Source organism: Tenrec ecaudatus, chromosome 11, assembly GCF_050624435.1.
Source record: "Tenrec ecaudatus isolate mTenEca1 chromosome 11, mTenEca1.hap1, whole genome shotgun sequence".
In the NCBI taxonomy this organism is placed as follows: domain Eukaryota; kingdom Metazoa; phylum Chordata; class Mammalia; order Afrosoricida; family Tenrecidae; genus Tenrec; species Tenrec ecaudatus.
The window spans coordinates 68,787,295-68,808,133 of record NC_134540.1 but is presented as its reverse complement, the minus strand read 5'-3'; the positions used below and the strand labels follow the sequence as shown (position 1 = coordinate 68,808,133).

General features: G+C 49.3%; 1 long non-coding RNA gene across 1 annotated transcript in view; it reads right to left on the bottom strand.

Annotated features, from left to right (window-relative positions):
* Positions 1–5,559: 5,559 nt before the first annotated feature.
* Positions 5,560–20,839, bottom strand: part of LOC142461337 (uncharacterized) — a 197,343-nt gene continuing 182,063 nt past the window's right edge. Inside the window, exon 3 of the long non-coding RNA XR_012786885.1 lies at positions 5,560–5,669. This is a non-coding gene — a long non-coding RNA (uncharacterized LOC142461337). The remainder of the gene's footprint in view (positions 5,670–20,839) is intronic.

The following is a 20,839-nucleotide window of genomic DNA, read 5'->3' as shown; positions in this document are numbered from 1 at the left end:
GCTTTACAACTGAAATAGAGTACTTTTATAGGGTCATGGGGAAAAAGAAAAACACTTCTTAAGCAAGACACAAAAAGCACAAACCAAGGGCCAAGGACTGATACACTTGTCTATATTAAAATTAAGCACACTGCCTTCTGCATTAAAGTAAAAAGAGTTAATAAAGAGAGTTCCCACACCAGAAAGTCTGGCACCAGGTGGATTTATTGAGAATTGTACCAAGTGTTTAGAGAAGAGTTAACACCGATCTTACTTGAGCTATTTCACAATATAGAAACAGACAATAGATTACCAAACTCATTTTATGAAGCAAGTATACCCATAATGTGTAAACCAGGCAAAGGCATCACTAGATTTTAAAATTATAGAGCAATATCCCTGTTGAATACAGACACCAAGATGTTCAACAAAATACTAGCCAACAGAATTTATCAAAGCATTAAAAAAAATACACCACTCAAGTGGGATTCATAGCTGGTATGCAAAGATGGTTTCATATTAGAAAAACAACCAATGTAATCACCACAGGAAAAAAGAAAGGACAAGAACCATATTATCATATCAATTGATGCAGAAAAGACATTAAAGAAATTCAACATCCATTCTTCATGAAAGTACTCAAAAAATAGGAATAGAAGAGAAATTCCTCAGGATCAGAAAGGCCATATATGGGAAATGATATATAGCATCTGAGTTAAAGTTTATTGTGCCAACCTCGCCAATAAACATATGTGGGGTTAATTGAAGGGTGGAGTGATAAATGGCTCGGTGAACCTTGCCTTTTGAGTTCTTGGGTTTTTGGCTTTCTGATGGTTGGACTAGGGTTCCCTGCTTCAGCTGGCAAGGCTCACTTCCTGCAAGATATCCCTGAGAAGAAACCCCATGGAGCTGCCCCGATGCAGCCCTGGGTGCTGGAGCAGCCATGTGGAGACCCCTGCCAGTGCTGAGATGCTTACATGTTCACTGACTCGGTTTTCCTCCTGCAGTTGGTGTCATTGTGTGTGTCTTGTGAGATGGAGGAGGACTTTGTGGATTGGTGTCACACATATGTGTTAATGTTTGGACTTGTGGGGTTGGACAGCACTGGGTTGAGATGTTTTCTTGATGTGTACTTACCCTTTATATAAACTTTCTTATACATGAATTTCTGTGGATTTGTTTCTCTAAAGTACCCAGACTAACACAGCGTCTCACTTAATGGAAAGAAATTGAAAACATTTCCCCTTCACCTGGGAACAAAGGACCCCTGGTGGTGTAGTGGTTACATATTGGGCTGTGATGTGCAAAGTCTGCAGTTTGAAACCACCAGTTGATCTGAGGGAAAAAGATGCGACTTCTACTCCTGTAAAGAGTTACGGTAACAGAAACTCACAGGGCCCTTCTACCCTGTCCTACAGGGTCCCGATGAGTTAGCATCAACTCAGTGGCAGCGAGAGTCAAATAGGACCCAGGCCAGGTTGCCCTTTATCATCAGTCTTACTTTAGCCAGAGTTTTAGCCAGAACTATGAAACAAAAGGCATTGGTACAGAAGAAATAAAGCTCTCTATTTACTGATGGTTCTCTATATAGGAAATTCCGAAGATTCAATTTTAAAAATTGCTGGAACTAATAGAAAAATTTGGCAATATTGCAGGCTATTAGAACAACATAGAGTATTCCGTTGGATTCTTGTATCCTAAAGAAGATGATACTGAAAAGGAAATTAAATGAATAAAACCCTTTATAATAACTACCCATAAGATAAAATATCTGGGAATAAATGTTACCAGAGTAACAAAAAATTTATACAAAGAAAAATATAAAACCCTTTTACAAGAACCTAAAAGAGACACAAATGGAAGGAGGTCCCATGCTCTTGGATAGGAAGATCAAATATAGTGAAAATGTCAATATTATCAAAAACACTTTATAAATTCAATGCAGTTCTGATATAAATCACCACACAATTCTTGAAAGAAATGGAAAAACTAGCCACCAATTTTATATGGAAAGGAAAGAAACCCAGGATAAACTAAACACTATCAAAACTCAAAAACAATGTAGGAGACCTCCCATTCCCAGAGTTTAAAACTTATTCTGTCCACAATAATCAAAACAGCTTGGCATTTGTACTATGATAGACATGAAGACCAATGGATTAGAATTGAGACCCAGAAATACAACTAAATATAGACACCTGAACTTTGATAAAAGACTAAAACATATTAATTGGGAAAGGGATTACCTTTTCCATAAACAGTGTTGGAAAAATTGGATCTTTGCCTGCCAAAGAATGAAGCAAAACCCACATCTCACACCATGTACAAAAGTGAAGTCAAGATGGATTAAAGACCTAAATATAAACCCTAAAACCACAAAGACCATCAATCCCCAAATAAGTACAACTTTAAGGACCCTAATACAGGCACAAACACACTATAAATATAATGAAAAATACCCACAGAACAGAAGAAAAAATAGACTGGAACTCCCAAAATATGACATTTATGCCCATCAAAAGACTTCATCAAAGGAGTAAAAGGAGAACCCACAGACTGAGAAGAAATTATTGAGTGATATCCGATAAAGGGCTAATTTCAAAAATCTATAGAAAATGACAGCACCTTAATAAGAAAAGTACAAATAACCCAAACTAAATATGAGCACAAGACACGAATGACATGTAGGTGGCCAAAAATAGTTTGAAACATGTTCACATTCATTAGCCCTAAGAGATATGCAAATTAAAACAACAATGAGATTTTATCCTACACCAACACTGCTAGAAAAGGAATAAAAGAAAATTATACTGGAGAATATGGGGAGATAGTGGTGTGTTCTGGTGGGATTGTAGAATTGTACAACTACTATGAAAACTATTATAGAGCTCCTTTAAACAAATGCAAACACAATTACCTTATGTTCCTGCAAACTCTCTATTTGGTATAGACGCTACAGAAATAAAGAACAGAGCAGGAACAGACAGGTGAACACCTGTGTCTATTATCTATTGTAGTGAATTCTATAATAGCAAACGATAGAAACAATGAAAAAACTCTGATTGTAGAGGAGGAAATAAACAAACTGTCTCATGCATACAATGGAATATTATGCATCCTTAAAAAAACAACGATGAGTCTGTCAAACACCTTAAGACACGAGCAAAATTAGCAAACATTATGCTCAGCACGGTTAGTCAATCTCATAAAGATAAATGTTTCATGATGCCACTAAAACTAAAAGTGGTTTCACACCAAAGGATGAGACTTTAAAGACAATTATGGGGCCAGGGTCAAGGGCTGGGGGAGTGAAGGGAAGGGACAGGTACCTCGGGAGGGAGGGAGGGGGGAAATAAAGAACAATGAAAGAACCACATTCATGGGGGGTTCATGGGCCACCATTGCTGATTTAATGTGAGGAGGTGAGTAGTACAAATACACAGAATACGCTTTTCTTTGTATAGATTAGATTCCACAAGGCAGAGGGGAAAATGCATATATATGTAAATAAAAACAAAAAAATAAAGTTAGATTTGTTTTTTTTTAGAGAGAAGGCAGGGTCCCAGCCTGTAAAACCCTTCAGATTCCTTACGCATCAGATCTAACCATTGGTCTGAATGGTTATCAAAGGAGGGCAAGTTCAGCTGAAACACAAGCGGGGTTGGAGAGACTTCATCTCACTTCTTTGGACATGTGTCCAGGACCAAGACAACTTGGTCACGTCGCCACATACCCGATGCTACTCATTCTTTCGTGCTAACTCCGCGGGGGACCCTTCCTTGAGCTAGATCACCTTTCTCTCGGGACTGTGCACTGTCTCGGCTGTGCTTGTCTCATGGCTGTCTGCTGGAGCAGGCTGAACGCGTCACCAGGGCAGAGAACCTGCTATATTCTGTTCCCATCTACACTTTTTGTCCCGAGCAGTCCCTGGACCGGACCATGTGGTCAATCACTATTTGCTGATGTGTTGTTGCTAAGGGTTTGAGCCCAGCTCCCGATGAGCTCTGCAGGTCAGGCAACTGAATCCTGGAAGGGTCTGCCCTGCCTAAAGTCTAAGGTGGCGAAGAACCACTATATCAGAAGCTGGTGTGGGGGCAGGCTTTTGAGAGGCAGTCTTTGCAGCCAGTCCCAGACTGCCTGGCCCCGCCCATAGGTAAGGTAATTCTTTTTTATAAAAAGATCATTTTACTGGGGGCTCTTACAGCTCTGATAACAATCCCTACATCAGTTATATCAAACATATATGTACATATGTTGCCTTCATTATTTTATAAACATTTATTTTCTATTGGAGTCCTTGGTATCAGATCCTCGTTTTCCCTCCCTCTGCCCCCCCACCCTCCTGACCCCTTAGTAAACGATAAATTATCATTATTTTCATATCTTCTACCGACTGCTGTCTCCCTCCCCCCACAGTTTCTGTTTTTCATACCCCTGGAGGGAGGGGAGGGTAAGGGTTATGTGTCAATCATTGTGATTGGTTTCCTTCCTCCTCTCTTCCCCTCCCCTCCTGGTTTCGCTACTCCCATTTCTGTTTCTGAGAGGTTATCGTACCTGGATTCTGTGTGTCATGAGCTCTTATCTGTACCAGTGCACATGTTCAGGTCTGGCCAGAACTGAAAGGCAGGACTGGGGTCATGATGATGGGGGGTGAGGGAGCCTCAAGGAACCAGAGGAATATTGTGTGTTTCATCGGTACTCTGCTGCGTCCTGGTAATTCCTACATATGGATTGGAATCTTATCTCTCCTCTTGAGCACCTAATGGCTTTGTGTAAAACCAAGTAGCTAAATCTTATGACTTTCATGGCGAAGTCATCTGCAAGCATATGGATTTCATTCCTGTGCTAAGTGTGCCCAGAGGGTTGGCAGAGTAAGCCCCTCCATGAGCTCTCCAAGAGGGTCCCTTGGCTTTGCTTCACGCTGCGGCCCTTGGTTCTTAAGTGGAACTTCTCAAACTTTGATGATTTGGCTGAAAAGATTCCTATGAAGACTTTCACCACCTCAATAGACTTCAGAAGATCAATGGCCAAAAAGTGAGCCATCAGGATGACTAGAAAACCGCAAGCTGGTATGAGGAGAAGGGCTGAGCAGCGACCTAATCACACCCAGAGTTCTGATCTGACAAGCTGGTTGGCTGTAGGCAGATCCACTGCGCGTTCTGGTTTGCTTTGTCATCCACAAAACGAAGGGCTTGGGTTTGCCAGCTCCCTGGCCTCCCCGCAGTTCCTTGAGTCCTTGGTAGGGGTCTTCAGGGAGCTTTGGTGACACAGTATTAAGCATTTAGCCTTGCCAATAGATTGGCAGTTGAAACCCAACAGTGGCTCTGGAGGAGAATCGACCTGGTAAAATGCTCAGGACAGCCTTGGAAGCCTTGGGGCACGTGTGTTCTGTCCCACAGACCGCTGTAAGTCAGAACCGACTAGCCAATAGCATGAAACAGCAAAGAGCGCTTCACACGAGGCTGGGGTGTTGGGCAGAACACGTCCCTGCGGTAGGACTTCACTGGAGCAGGTAGGTGATTCGATCCTGGGCTAGAGGCTACCTAGTTTCCTGGGAATGAGAGACACACGAGAAGCTGGTGGCTGTGGATGTGACTTTATTTAGAAATAGGATCTTTGAAGACGTGACCAGTTCTCAGGAGGTCACATTGGAGTAGGGTCAATGCCAGTCCCATCCAAACAGCATCCTTCTAAAAAAAAAAGGAGAAGAGACACAGATTGAAGAAAGTCATCAGATGGCCAGGTGATGATGGAGTAAAGCTGCAGCTACAAGCCAAGGAGTGCTTGAGGCTGCCAGGGACTATGGGAGACCAGGCTGGTTCTCCTTCTAGAGGGAACCTGGCTCTGCTAGCACCCTGAATCCACACCCACCCACCACACCCCAGGACAAGGAGCCAAGAGATGTTAATACATGTGCTTTTTGATGGCAGTCTTAAGAAGCTAAGACACAAGGTACAAAGTACCAGCGAGTCCTGAGGGCCAGCTCAGAACCGTGCCCTACGGTAGTGGGTGACCTCAATTTTCTCATTCAAACCTCCATCAACTTGGTGAAGCAGGTGTCATCGCCCTTACTCTGTGCTCCAGGGGACTGAGTCTCCAACAGGTAAACCAACTTTCCCAGGAACACCCAGATAAAGTGGCCGAGGCAAGATTTGAACCCGGGCCCAGCTAAACTGTCCCTACCGTACTGCTTTACATGGAAGAAAAGAGCTGGGGCAGCAAGCTGGTCTCCCCGACCCTCGCCCTTTTCAAACAGCGTTGGTATCCTCTTTACACATCTGCAGACACACAGGTGGGCTATTCTGGTAAGACAGCCCTTGACTATTTGCCAAACGAAGTGTTTGCTGCAACAAACCAATATCTACAGGCACTTTTTGCAAAATAATAGTCCAAATATTAGTTTGAGCTCAGTGCATCTGCTGTTTAGAGAAACGGGTTCAAAGGGAAAGCGAGGGTCTGCACAGTGGGGTCAATAAGTATTGTTGGCATCCACCACGTCCGTAAGCTGCTGGTCCACCTCCTGGTAGAAGTATCAACCTTCTTGGGAAAGGTCGGAAGTGATAGACTGGGCATGTATTTGTCAAGACATCTAGGCATGAAGCTGTTTACAGAGAAGACTCCATAGACTTGTGTGGACCGTAAACTAAGGTCACATGCAGCGAGAAAGGTGAGACCAGGAGGGAGTCTGGGGAGGGAACTGAGGGGTGGGGGGGCATGACTTGGGAAAGGTGGGCTAAAGAACAAGAGTCTGGACCACTCCGGACAGTTACAGCAAGCCCAGGAAAGCTGGAGACGGAAGAGTCCTGTCGGCCCTCCATTAGAGACGGAATAGAGATAGTGAGCGCATCTCTGTGGCAGATCCCACCTGCAGGGATCACAGAGTCAGGCAGGCTGACTCTGGGGGCTGCACAGAGAGCTGCTCTCACATGTGCCATGCAGAATGGAGAGGAAATGGGCACTCCCAGAAGGGCACTGCAGCCAGCAGGCCCTGGTGAAGGCTCTGCTACATGGCATCCCAGGGAAACAGACTGAGAGGTGACACTTTCTGCCCCAACCTCAATTGCACAAAGGATACCCAGGGTGACGAGAACTTTAGACACCGGCCGCCTCCTTCCCATGCCGGCCCTGGCTACAGCCCCCTCTCTCCTGGGGGAGAGCTGACGGAGCACAGCGTACCAGTACATTTGCTAGGGGAAGTATGAGATGCATAGAACAGACAGACATGCCCAGGTCTTTATTCCCTGGGGACACAGGATTGGGAGAGGGTGAGGGCCTGGGTTGAGAGGGTGTGAGGAATACACCCAGAGTTGTTCTGTGGGCTAAGCGCAGACCAGTGACACAAGATGGATGAAGGCTTTTTGACAAACAGCTGCTTCCTGTGACGTTCAGTCTGGAGTCCTTTTTCTTAAAAAAGAATTATTGTGACTTAGGTGGAGGTTGACAGAGATGAGCAGAGTTTTACATTCAAACACGTTCTGATTCCACTCGTCGATTGCAATACCACCCCGTATGGCTTATCCCACTTCCTCCCTGTGCTTCCTGGTCCTAGGCGTTTCTTCCTACCTCGATCCTTGGGTAAAGCTACCTTTTTAATCTCAAGTGTTGATTATTATTAGGAGTTCTGCTGGCACAGTGGTTACAAATTGGGTTGTAAGCTGCATGATCAGGAGTGGAAATCCACCAGCCCCTCTGTAGGATAAAGACTGGGCATTCTGCCCCGTCAACAGTCACAGTCTTGGAAACCGACAGTGGACCACTGTGAATAAGCGTTGACTCAGTGGCAACGAGCTTTTGAGGGTATGGGACTTTTGGGGGTTTTGGGGTTCATTATTCTAATGCAAAGGTGAATCCTAGGGTAAGAGTCATAGTCTTGGGGTGGGAACTCCACTATCTCTACCGAGCTAGTAAATGTGGTCTCTTTCATGATGGTGAGTTCTGTTTCACAGTTTCTCCCACTCTGGCCAAGACCTTCTAACGTGAGCCTTCTCAGAGCAGTTGGTAGTGGGAGCCAGGCACCATCTAGTTCTTCTCGTCTCAGGGTTGCAGAGACGATGTTGCCGTGGTCCAAGAGGCCGTTGGATTGTTTTCATGCGCCTTTGGTTGTCAGCACCCTTCTTAACCCTGGATGGGGAGGGACCGAGAGTTGGACCTTCGATGACTGCTCACAAGCTTTTAAGACCCCATTGTTATTTACCAAACTAGGATATAGAGCATCGTTTTGGTGAGCTGCTATGCCACTGGCCCCTAAAACTACCATCCTGATGTAGGATCAGGGGTTCAGGTAATGTCTCAGCAGCTCTGACGACTTGCCCCTTTTTAGGCCTTACCACATTCCTGGATACAGTTGCAGCACAGGATATACAATTATCCTCTGACAAACATATAAATGTGTGTGTGCATATACATGCATGTATATGGATATATTTACATGCATATATATATGGTTGTCTGTATACCTTTCCCCCTCTCACCTGTTCAGCCTTGATGTCCATCTAGGCACCTGCTCATAGATCCTCATGGTTGTAGGATAGAGTATCGAACAGTATTTGCCTCTGATACCTTTCACCCTGCCGCCATCATTTTCCCTGACCTCCCTCTTATTGCCGATTGCCTCCCCTTTCATCGCACTCCGCACTGCTCCCCCCTCCAGCCCGTGGCTTCTCCTTCCCTCCCACCCTGCAGTTGCCACGAAGTGCTATCGAGTCAGTTGTGACTCATCATGCCCTATGGACAGCAGAACAAAGCTGGCTGATGCCGCGCCAGCTTCACAGCGCTGTGACGTTCGAGCCACGGTTGCAGGCCTGGGTAAACATCCAAAAAGGTTTCTTTTCATGTAAAAATCTATTCTTAACTTTTTAATACTTGTAGCTTCATACAATATTGCTGTGCCCCTTGTGAGCGACCAATTCCGCTCCGCACAACGTTCTCCAGATTCATCTGTGTTCTGAAGCGTGGTGTTATTCTTTAGGATTGCGTACTATTGCATTATGACTCGGTACCAAAGCTGACCCGTTCTTCCTCTGCCGGGCATTTAGGTTGCCTCCCTCTGTTTGCTCTCACTGGACAGCGCTCTGATGAACATGGTGTGCTCATATCTATTTGCGCGCCGGCTCTCATTTTTCTAGGCTATAAACCAAGTAGAGCGACTGCTGGGCCATATGATATTTCTACTCTGAGGAAGCTTCATACCACTTTCTACAGTGATTGCACCATTTACAGTTCCTTCTGCAGAGTGCGAAGGTTCTAATCTCTCCACACCCTCCCCAGCATTTGTTATTTCCTATTTCTTTAAACTTTGCTATTAATGCTGGGATGAAATAAGATCTCATTTCTGTTTTGATTCGCATCTCGCGAATGGCTCATGCTCCTGAGCGTTTCTTCCTGTGTCTGTGGCTCTCTGGGAGTCTTCTTTGGTGAGATGTCAGTTCATGTCCTCCAACCATTTTAAAATTCGATTACTTTTATTTTTCTTGTGGATGCTTTGAAATTTTTAATGAATTTTAGAGCTTAGTCTACTGTCCAATAAGTTGTTGCTCAACACTGTTGCTCCGTCTACGGGTTCTCTTTGGCTGCAAGCCATTGATGCTCATGTGAGGGCCATCGAGTCGGTTCTCTGATAACCACCCTTCGTGCAGCAAAATGAAGCACCGCCCGGCCCTGCGCCATGCTCACCATTGTTCTCATGAGCTGATGGTTGCAGTCCATCTGTCAGCCCATCTCGTCAAAGGCCTTTCTCTTTTTCAGGGCCCCTCTGCGACGCACTTAGGTGGCTAATTTTTAGGAGGTCTCAGGAATCTCTGTGAAAGTTGGACAGTGAGTAAGGAAGATTGCCGAATAATGGATGCATTTGAACTATTGTGCGGGTGAAGGTGATTGGAAGTGGGAGGAACTGCCAAAAGAGCAAGTGGATCTGTCCTGGGAGACGTACAGTGGGGACGCTCCTTGGAAGCAAGGATGGCGAGACTTGGTCTCACCTACTTTGAGCAAGCTGTTAGGGATAGACCAGTCTTTGGAGAAGAACTGCCCTTTGGAAATAAAAGTGGAGCACCCAGCCCTCAACATATACCCAGAATGAAATTCACCCAACTCATCCAAGCACCGGACAGAGGAGCCAAGAAGCAGAATAAGACAAAACCGCAAACTCCAAGAACAAAAACAAACAACTGTCAAATACCATGCTGAACATTGGCGCCTGGTCTCACCAAAGCCCTTGAATTCAATTCATGTTCCACTAAGATGAGCAATTACTCATTTCCCTCCAAAAACAACACTATTTAATAAACAACCATGGCAACCTACTGCTGTGTGAAGAAATCATAGACAAGCTCCCTAAACTCACTGCCAGGGAGTCAACTGGGACTCATCGTAACTATAGAGGATAGGGAAGAACTGCCCCGGTGGGTTTCCCAGGTTGTAACTTCCTGGGAGCAGAAAGCCTCATATGTCTCCCACAGAGTGGCTGGTGGATTTGAATTGCTGACCTTGAGATCACCCACTATGCCACTATGCCACCCCGGTGCCAAATCCCAGACAGCCACACGCAGATAGCCACGTGCAATGTTGCCACAGAGGTGATCCCCTTGAGGGACAGAGAGGAGCCGTGGGCCCTGGGGTTTCCAGTGGCTGAGTCATCAGATCTGGGCAGAAAGATGTGGCGATCTACCACAGAGAAACGGTGGACTCCACTTCCACTGCTGGGTGGACTCAAACCCCCAACCTCTTGAGCACGTGCACTGTTTCCCATCATCCAGTCCTCAAGCCCATTCCAGCTCGTAGTCCCCGGCTGGACGGACTGCACTGTCACTCAGGGTTTCCAAGGCTGCCAGTCTTCATGGGGCAAGAGGACAAGAGAGTCTCATCTCTCTCTTGAGGAAAGAGAGCCTGAACCACGGACCTTGTGGATGCCAGTGCAGTGCTAAACCCTCTCTGCCCCCACCCAGGGCCGCATAAAGATGGCCCATGAGCTCCACTCCCTCTTTGGAGGAAGCCAGAGGGACCCTCCGCCAACCGGCAGAATGTCACGGCCGGGCCAGAGAGAGCTCTCTGGGCTGGGCCAGGCCCGGTCTAAGGGTCAAATGTGGCTTCCACGGCGTGGGTGGGGCCTCGTAGGGCCTACGATGACACCTCAGGACCTAAGTGCTCTTCAGAGTGGTGCCAGGTGGCTCATTGTATTTGCAACTCTAGCGCCTGTCGACATTCTATAGGTGACCAGAAAATAAGGCAAACACCGCCGTCCCTTCCTCCAGCTCTGACCCGGGCCGTTGGTGACCGAGACACCGAGGGGCTTGCTCGTCATAGTTGGAGTTGAGCCCCTCTGGGACTCAGCATTTCCTGGAGTGAAGCAATCAGATCAAAGAGAAAAAATATATCTATATACATTTTTGCACTGGAAAGTGAAATTGGATTAAAAAAATCAATTAGGTAAGCAGGCTATTAAAATGGAAAATAAGTCTGATGTCATTCTGAGAAATGAGAGGGTTGAGTCACCTGCAGAGCCACTTAATTAAGTGCAGGAAGTAGCAACTGAGCTTGAGTGATTTCCCCCTGCTTCGTGTCAGTATTTCAAAATGAGAAGGCGGCAGGCCAAGAGGCTTTCTGCTAATCAGAGTGGAATCGGTTCTTTTGCCCTCAGGACATCCTGGTACATTTGAAGCTGATGAAGAGTCACCGAGGAATATATTAGAAACCCTATCCACCGCACCCACTAGGGGAAAAGCACGGTTTCTCTACTCCAGGACCAGGCAGGGCACCCCAAGGTCGTGGGGGCCGGCACGGGGCCCTGTGGGACAGAGGTGCACTCTGGGTCTCAGGGGGGAGATGTGGAAGCAAGCCCACCCTGACGTTTGTCAGGGGCGAGTGTGGGGGAAGGCTTCCCGGGAGGGGTCTCGGGAGCCTGGTGGTGCATACAGCTTGCTGTTAACCTAAAGGCCGGTAGTTCCAACCCACTTGATGGCACCTCAGAAGCAGAGCCCCGGCCACCTGCTTCTGCAATGAACGGCAGTCAAGGAGACGGGAGCACCTGCCACGCGCAGGGTCAATGGCGACCAGTCAGGATTGGAGTGGTTTTCATTTCTGCCCTGCAGCTGCCTACGGAGGTGGCAGGCAGCCTGGCTCTTACTGACAGGGGGCTTGGGCAGCCAGGCTGCTCTGAAGAGCACCGTCCATGCTCCTTCTGCTAGTCAGGGTGGGGGCCATGTTGCCCAGACAAGCGCCCCTGCCTGGGCACCCTCAGTCCAGGGCTATTACAATTGAGGTACGCTAGGACCCGCGTGCTCACTGCAGCGTTGTGGGGGCGCCCCGCTCCCACCCAGGCCGTCATGCCAGGCCATGCCTTTAGCGTAACAGGCCATGCCTTTAGCGTAACATGCCTTTAGCGTAACATGCCTTTAGCGTAACTGGGTCTGGGTCTTCTGAGCCATGTGCGCAAGGCAGCTCCCAAACCAGAGCCGACCCCATTAAGAACAAGGGCTGCCCCTGCCCTCCCATCCTTCCCCATCGCCACTCGCAATACCAGGGGTGGGGATGGGGGGTGCGGGAGGGCGTCCAAAGCTGGTTTCCTGGGGGCTGCTGGGATTAGCAGCCGCCACACCTAGGGAGGACGGCAGTGTTGGTTAGGGACTTCACATGTATAATTCTTTAACTTTGCCAACGGATGAGGGAAACATTCAGGGGCTTCAATCCCTACACCTGGCTTTCTGCTTTGGTAAGGTCAGAGACTGGGCTTGTCCAAAGAACTCCCCCCGCCCCTTCATGGAGCTAAAGTGCCGAATTGGAGGGTGGGCCTGGTACCCCCAGGAAAAGATGTGCTTTCACTGGGCGCTTGGGGCTCTGGCCTCTGGTCAGCAAAGCAGGCTGCCCTGAGCCATGCACTGACTTCATCAGCCAGATGTGAATCAAACAACCTGAATTTAATTAGTGGTTAAAAACAAAGTTTGGCCACAACCAGGCAGATCCAGGTTTTGGGCCGTGCCCGAAACCCCGACGACGGCCAAATGCGTCCGCGATATTAACCACAGAGAGTTAAACACGCTGATCACTCGTCTGGTAACTGGAGCCAGGATCAGATGCGCTCCTCCCTCCCGGCTCCTGCTCCACGGCTTCGCCTTGGCGCCCACAATGGAGCTCTGGGCTGGAGGTTTGCACTTTAACCTGCCTGCCTGTTGGGTACTATTCTGCCCCCATCTCTCTCTCTTTCTTTCTTTCTCTCTCTCTCTCTCTCTCTCTCTCTCTCTCTCTCTCTCTCTCTCTCTCTCTCTCTCTCTCCCCCTCCCTCCCTCCCTCCCTTCCTTCCTTTCTTTTCTTTTCTTTTTTCTTTTCTTTCCTCCCTCCCTCCCTCTCTCTCTTTCTTTCTTTCGTTGTTGAAAAAAAACTATAAAGGACATGACCTTTTTGAATTTAACTCTCCCTCCCCCCACCCCCAAACACACACACATGACTCGGGACATCATTTTAGCTTTGTAATTTGTTGCCTCTTCCCACCTGCCCTCCTACCCCTCCCTACCAACACCCCCCCCCCCGCCCCCAGGACTATCGAACTAAGACACAGCGAATCAATAGTCGCTGTTCTCATTTTGTAACCAATGAGCCCCCCGAGGAACCAGGTGAGCGAATCCGGTGAATCCTCCTTTGCGACGGTTTTGAAGGCAAAGCCGCCACATGCATGAGCTGCTGCCAACAGGATAGTGGGTCGCCGTGCCGGCAGCTTGGGGGAGAGCCCAAACCCAAATGGCCATGTCCACTGTCACTGAGGCAGACGGCTAGGGTCAGAGGGGCCGTAGCCCAGCGAGTTCCAGACTGGTCTTTACAAAAGCAGACAGCTGCAGCGTCGCAAGGAGCAGCTGGTGGGGCTCATTTGGGAAGACTGAGGCATGACGAGGATATTATGAGACGGGGAGAGGCCCACAGGGAAGCCTGTCCCCAGCGGCATTGACTGCTGTGGCGGCCTTCCGCCCTCCAGAAGGGAAACACTTGTCCTGGGCCAGCCTCACAATCCTTCCTCCGAGGGGCCCGTGGTCGCAGCCTCAATGCCAGTCAGTCTCCTAGGGGGCCTTCCTCTTTCTCCCTGTGTCCCTCTATTTTCCCAAACACGAGGTCCTTCTCCAGGCACTGGTCTCTCCTCACAACATGTCCAAACTGTGGAAGATGTGTCTAAGGAGCACTCTGGCTGTCCTTTCAAGACAGACCCGCTTGTCCTTTTAGCAGTTCGTGGTACTTTCAACACTCTTCCCCAGCATTCAAATGCAGCGACTCTTCTTTTTTCCAAGTGTTATATGCATAGGAGGTCACTGAACAGACCATGGCTTGGGTCAGGCGCACCTCACTGCTCCAGGTAACATCCTTACTGTTCAAGCCTAGTAGCACCGCTTCCAGCAACACACACCTACCACAGTATGACAGACAGACAAGTGGTTGAAAACATGGATTATTCTTACTTAAAGTCTCTTTTCCGGTGTGAGGGACTGCAGAGAGGCTGCTGGTAGGGAGAATTTGTAGCATCATGTCCAAGAGAATCAGGGTAGCATCTTCAGAGCCTAATTTTGCATGGTCCTTTTCCAGGGTGCCATTCCCAGCCACGTGATTCCGAGCTGGTCACTTCACCATTTGAGCCTCAATTTCCCCATCTATTATGAACTGGGCCATGCACCGCACCATCTTTGTGAGGTCCTGCTGCGGTTTCCGGTCGCCACAGCCAGGCACAGACCCGAGGCTGGACTCTTCTGAGTGGTCACTCTCCTGATGCCTCTGTTGTCATGAAGTTGCTTTTAGATGGGAAGGCAGAAAGGCAGAGGACAACAGACTGAGCTTTAATTAAACATGAGTTCAGGGTCCCCTGGAAGTGATGGGAGAAGGTCAATTTGCAGCCCGGCTTAGAACAGGGTGAGCCAACTGCGGCTCCTGCATGTACATTTGGCTCTGAAGTAAAGTTGAAAAACAATGAAAGGATATTATGCAGAGCATGGTGATTCCATTGGTCTGTAATATATATTATGGCTCTCACATAATTTTTAAAGTGTTTTGAGAGACAGCATTGGCTCTTCCATCTCAAAAGTGTGCTGACTGGCCGCTGGCTTAGAGGATGGCAGGGGGTCCGTCCGCAGGCCAAGCAACGGGCACCCTACTGAGATCCACCACTTGCATTCATTCCACAGGCAGACAGAACTGGGGCACGGAGCGGTGCCCAGAACAAGGGTGACACCCAGATTGTGGCACCCAGGGCCTTTTAAGGTACCCATCTCCAAGGGCCATCCCCACTTGGGCCGTCTCTCTTCCTCGTGTGTCCACCTCTCCTTCTTCTTGTTTGATGGACCCGGGTCGTGCTGTGACTTGTCCCTATTTCTGCCACCTCTGGAATGGTCACTAGGGTGAAACCTCCCTCAAGGAGGCGGGTGGGATGGGCAGAGTTCAAATGCCCCTCTGAAGCAGACTTGGCAGGTGGTCAGTCATTGTGGGAGGAGATGAGAAGGGGGCAGGTAACACTCAGGTAGCTGGAGCTGGTCATCACCGAGGTAACCTTCAGTCCCAACTGCAGTAACCTGAAGACTCAGCGGTAAATCTAGAATCCCAAAATGTCCGTGTGACACGGCCTTCCCTTTGAGTTCCAGCACTGTTCCGACATCCCCATCTATCTCCACTCATAGCCTATCACTGGTTCCACCAGGGCTCACTGGCTGGGGGCCTCTGATGTAGACAGGGCAGGTGCTGTTCCCGTGTCCCCTGGGAACTGTGTGAAGGGACTGGATCGAGGGCCTGCCACACCGTTGGCCCTGCCCCTTTCCTGATCTCAGACCTGGCCTGACCCTCTCTCCTCTGCCTTCTTCTTTGGCTCAGACCTGCCTTCCACGTGACTGGCCTCAGGCCTTCCCACATGGGTCAACCTGCCCCAACTCTGGCCAGCCCATGGCAGCTTAGCCTGCTCTTCCTGCTCTGCAGCCAGGGCCTGACCCTCTCTCTTGGCTTCATGCCCTACCTTTGCGCCTGGCACGGATGCCGGTGTGCAGGGTGCTGAAACCAAGGAAGGACAGGTCGCACCCGTCACTCACTCCCACTCCAGGAGAATGCCCAGTGGTACGAGGAGAAGGGTGACATCATCAGACTTGCCCAATGCCTCTGCCAGGGACCAGGGAAAGGCCTGGGACCAGCTGGCTATGCCACGGCTATGCCCAGCTGGCTATCCCCTCTCAGCCCCAATTAGAGAGGGGCTGTGGCCACAGCTGCTCAGACCTGGACAGTGAGCCAGTACGGAAGTCTGGGGCCAGTGTGTTCCCAAAGCCTTGCACCGGGGATCCAGGAGCCGGCTGCCTCCTCCAGGGCCTCATTGGGACATTGAGCAGCAAGACCAGCCTGGAAGAAACATGTGCTCCTTTTGGGGATGGAGCAGAGCGCAGAGAGCACGGACCCGTGGGCTCCAACCTAGAAGCTGAACGGGCTCTCTTCTTAATCGCTCTGCGTGGGCCTCAGTTTCTCTAGTTGTGCGCACTTGGCAGGGTTGCGGTGAGGAGCGGCTAGTGTGCGATGTGTTTAGGTTAGAGCCCGTGATTCACACCGAGCTGTGAGCGCAACGGCCACACCGTGCTCCCCGTTTCTTCCACGAGAAAAAAGTCACACAGAGGCCTGGTGCGTGTCCACGGGGGTAAAGTTAGGGAGGCGACCCCTTTCAGACCTAAGCCAGTGTATTGCCCAAGCGACCCGCTGAACACCAGCCTTGGTGAAGTCCGGCCCGGTGTAGGATCAGGGTCTGTCAGTTCATGACTGACACGTGCGCTGTCAGAGAGTCATTTCTTTGTCTGAGACTTGGAGGAAAGCCCTCCCTGGCCGTAGTGATGGCTGACTGCCGGGTTACACGCACATGGGTGTCCGAGAAGGTGATGGGAAAGCTCACAGAGGCCCCCATTTCTGAGAGAAAATAATGATGGGTACTCAGGCTGACACCTGACAAAACCCACCCAGCTTTCAGGCCTGCCCCAAGTTCAAGGGTGCCAAGCTCACTCCTGTGGCTTACACAGTGTTATCACTCCCACTGTCCCCTGTGTCCCTCTGAACTATCCTGTGAAGCAGAAATCACCCCCATTTTGTAGATGAGAGAGCAGTACCCCCCCCTCTGCCCCCCCACCTCCCTGCTGGTGGTTTCAGAGAGAAGAGTACAAGGCTTCTGGGCCCATGTGCAGCTTCCTGCCTCACTTCTATTTTGGGTCCTGGGGGGTGGGAAGGGACGCCTGCAGGGAGTGGGAGCCGGGGCAGGGGTACTGGACAAAGGTCCCACCGGAGAAGGGTCTGTCCATCCAAGAATGTTGGGGTAGGCCAAGCTGCAGTCAGACTGGCAACATTATATTTGGTTAGTGTCTCAGGCTGGGTGCTGTAGGTCAGGGGGTGGGCTGGAAATTCCATCAGTCTTGTCTCCCAGATCCCTGGTCAGGCCCAGGGAGAGAGAGAGGCATGCTGCCAGGGTGTTTATTTACAGTCTGGACGCCGACTTCTCTCTGGGGAAACCTCCCCTTCCTTCAGGCCTCCACGATTGGATGATGCTCACTCACAGCAGGGAGGGCAAGCTGCTCTCTTCTCAGGTAGCAACTTCCTAAGAGCCCGTAGACCACAGTTTGACCAAGCAACTGACCACCAGAGCTTCGCCAGGCAAACACGCCATCCGTTGACTGATGGCCCGGGGGGAGCCAAGCACTATCCTGAGAGCTTGACATGTGTCATCTCAGTAAATCTCTTTGCGGACATGAGAAAATCAAGGCCCTCAAGCAGTGGCCAGCGCTCTCTCACCATCTTGCACAGGAAAGGCTGGAGGCTCACGGGCCCTCTCGCCTCCAGCATGTTTTCCTAGCTCCTTGGCCTCTTGCCTTGGCCCCATTCTGCTCAGAAAACAGCTGTACCAAAAGGTCTGGCCTCTGAGCCCCCCGTTCTCCCCCATGCCCCACTCCTGTGCCCAGCCATGGGGTGATTTCTACAGAGCCTTCATGACAGTGACACGGTATCAGGTCTAGTACCTGACACAGAGTGAGCATGCCACAACTGCACGTGCCTGGAGTGTTTTGGGTTGGTCAGTCATCTTCTTGTCTTGCATAGTTCCCTCCATGGGGAGCATGGTCCACACTGGCTGGGCCACCACACAAGTGACCAGCTCCATCCTAGAAGCAGAGGATCAATGAAGGAGCAGTCCTGCGTCCACAGGATATTGTCATAGGCCAATCACCAAGAGCCAGGAGTCATCGGGCCTCCTGGGAATGCACTTGACAGGATGAGAACATTCCAGACTGGTGGTAGGGCTTGCATGCACAAGATCCAGGTCCTGTTCCTATCTAGCTCTGAGGCATAGTCCATTAGGTGGTAGTCAGGGGAGAGACTGACCAACAGGTCTAATCTCAAAGACAGACGACTTGCTTTCTTTCCGCTTGAGAACGGTCATTAGAGAATTCAAATTCTCACCTACCTTCTTGTCTTGTAAACCTCAAGTAAGTCACTTAATCTTTCTGACTCAGTGTCCACTCCTACAGGAGGAGGTTCTTGGACACGAATCTAATTCCTTCCCCACGTTGTCCTTTTTGCCGTCTTGTTATTCCTCCTCTGCTTCTAGACTGAATATTTTTAAGTCCCAAGCTCCTGAGATTAGGAAGCCCCCCCACTAATTACACTTCCTCTTCCCTCTGCCATGGATACCTGGTGGCAGACTCCACCAGGGACAGGTCCTGTGGACACAGATCGCCAGGTCAGCTCCAAGAAAGCTTTGAAAAGACCCAAGAAAAATCCCAAAACTCAGAAGGCCCTGCAAGAGATGGTGACAACAAAATCCGGTGCTTACGAGTTTTCAGAAGAGAGAATGTGTGCCAGTCATAACTTACCCTCTTCTGGCGAGCATGGCACCAGCATGGGGAAGGGCGTGGGGGAGAACATTTGCATACAGGAACCAGAAATGGTCCCTCTGTCCTCTCTCAGCTGGAGTGGGCAGCTGCCAACTCTGGGGTCACTTTGCAGCAGCAAGAAGGGGGAGCATCTACTTTATAATTTCTGTCTTTCCTCTGGTCTTGTTGCTTTTCTTCATCTTTCAGCTTTTTTTGCTTTTCTGACCTATCGCCCACCCCACCCCCCGACCCCCACATGTCCCCCTTCGTTCTTCAGCCAATAATCTAGACTTTTGAATAAAGGCACTCTTCTGGTCAAGAATTAGCTGCTTGCGGCGCAGACAAAACCGAGCATGGTTAGATAGGTCCTCTGCTCGGAGGGACTACGACTTAGCCTCGGGGATGTGCTGGTGCGCTCTGGCAGAGGGTACCAGGAAGGGACAGTGCAGGAGCTGTACCCTTGCAGCATTCTCTACCACAGAGGCTCTCAAGATGCGGTTCCTGAATCTGTGGCACTGGCACAACCTGAGTGCTGATCGTTGTCGGTGTTGCTAGGTGCCATCGAGTCAGTTCCGACCCATGTTGGCTGTATGCACAACCGAATGAAACACTGCCCGGTCCTCACAATGGCTCCTGTGCTTCAGCCCATTTTTGCAGCCACTCTGTCCATCCATCTTGTTAAAGGCCTCCCTCTTCTTAGCTTCCCCTCTTCTTTCGCCAGCATGATGTCCTTCTCCAGGGACTGGCCTCTCCTGACAACATGGCCCAACGACCTAATCTGAAGTCTCGCCATCCTTGCCTCTCAGGAGCATTCTGGCTGTACTTCTTCCAGGACCGATTTGTTTGTTCTTTTGGCAGTGAAAGTCCATGGCACCCTCAATATTCTTCACCAGGACCATCATTGAAACACATCGATTCTCCTTCAATCTTCCTTATCGGATGCCCAACTCTCCCATTGGGTCAGGCGCCCCTGAGTCCTCAAAGTCACCTGCTGAGAAAGGCAGATTCTGCAGTTCCATCCCAGACTTGCTGAATCCGAAATTCTGGGGATTCAAATGCATGCTGGATGGTGCAGAGCCATTGTTTCTACTGCACAGACAATGTGCTATCATCAGGTGAATGGTTGTTGGTGGTGGTTTGAAGATGGGGCCACCAGATGCCTACCCTGTTTCCCCGAAAATAAGACAGTGTCTTTAAAAAAATAAAACATTTTATTGGGGACTCATACAACTCTTATCACAATCCATACACACATCAATCGTATAAAGCACATCTGTACATTCTTTGCTCTCATCATTTTCAAAGCATTTGCTCTCCACTTAAGCCCTTTGCATCAGGTCCTCTTTTTTCCCCTCCCACCCTGCTCTTCCCTCCCTCACGCGCCCTCGATAATTTATAAATTATTATTTTGTCATATCTTGCCCTGTCCGGCATTTCATTCATTTGTTTCATTCATTTCTGATGTCCGCCCCCCCAGGGAGGAGGTCACATGCAGATACTTATAATTGGATCCCTCTTTCTAACCCACTCACCCTCTACCCTCCCAGTATCGCCCCTCACACCAGTGTCTTATATTAATTTTTGCTCCCAAAGATGCGCTAGGTCTTATTTTTAGGGGATGTCTTATTTTTTCATGAAGAAGAATACGTTACACATTTATTATTTATTGCTTTATTAAAAGAGACTTCGCACTTCCTGTCTGCTCCAGCTGCACTGCAGCCAACAATGAACTGCATGGCAGTGCCAACCTCTACGGTCCAGAGTCCAGAGTTACGGAAGCTTTGGGGGGCCTTATTTTTGGGGAGGTCTTATTTTCCGGGGATGCCTTATATTTCAGCAAGAGGCAAAACTGCAAGTAGGTCTTATTTTCGGTGGATGTCTTACTTTTGGGGAAACAGGGTAGATGCAGTGGGAGGACATGGGGTGAAGAAGTAGAGGGAAGAGAGGCAGGGATTTTTGTGGCAAGGAGACTGCAGAGTTTCATGGAGACTTGTACTGCTTAGAGCAGGCGTCCTCAA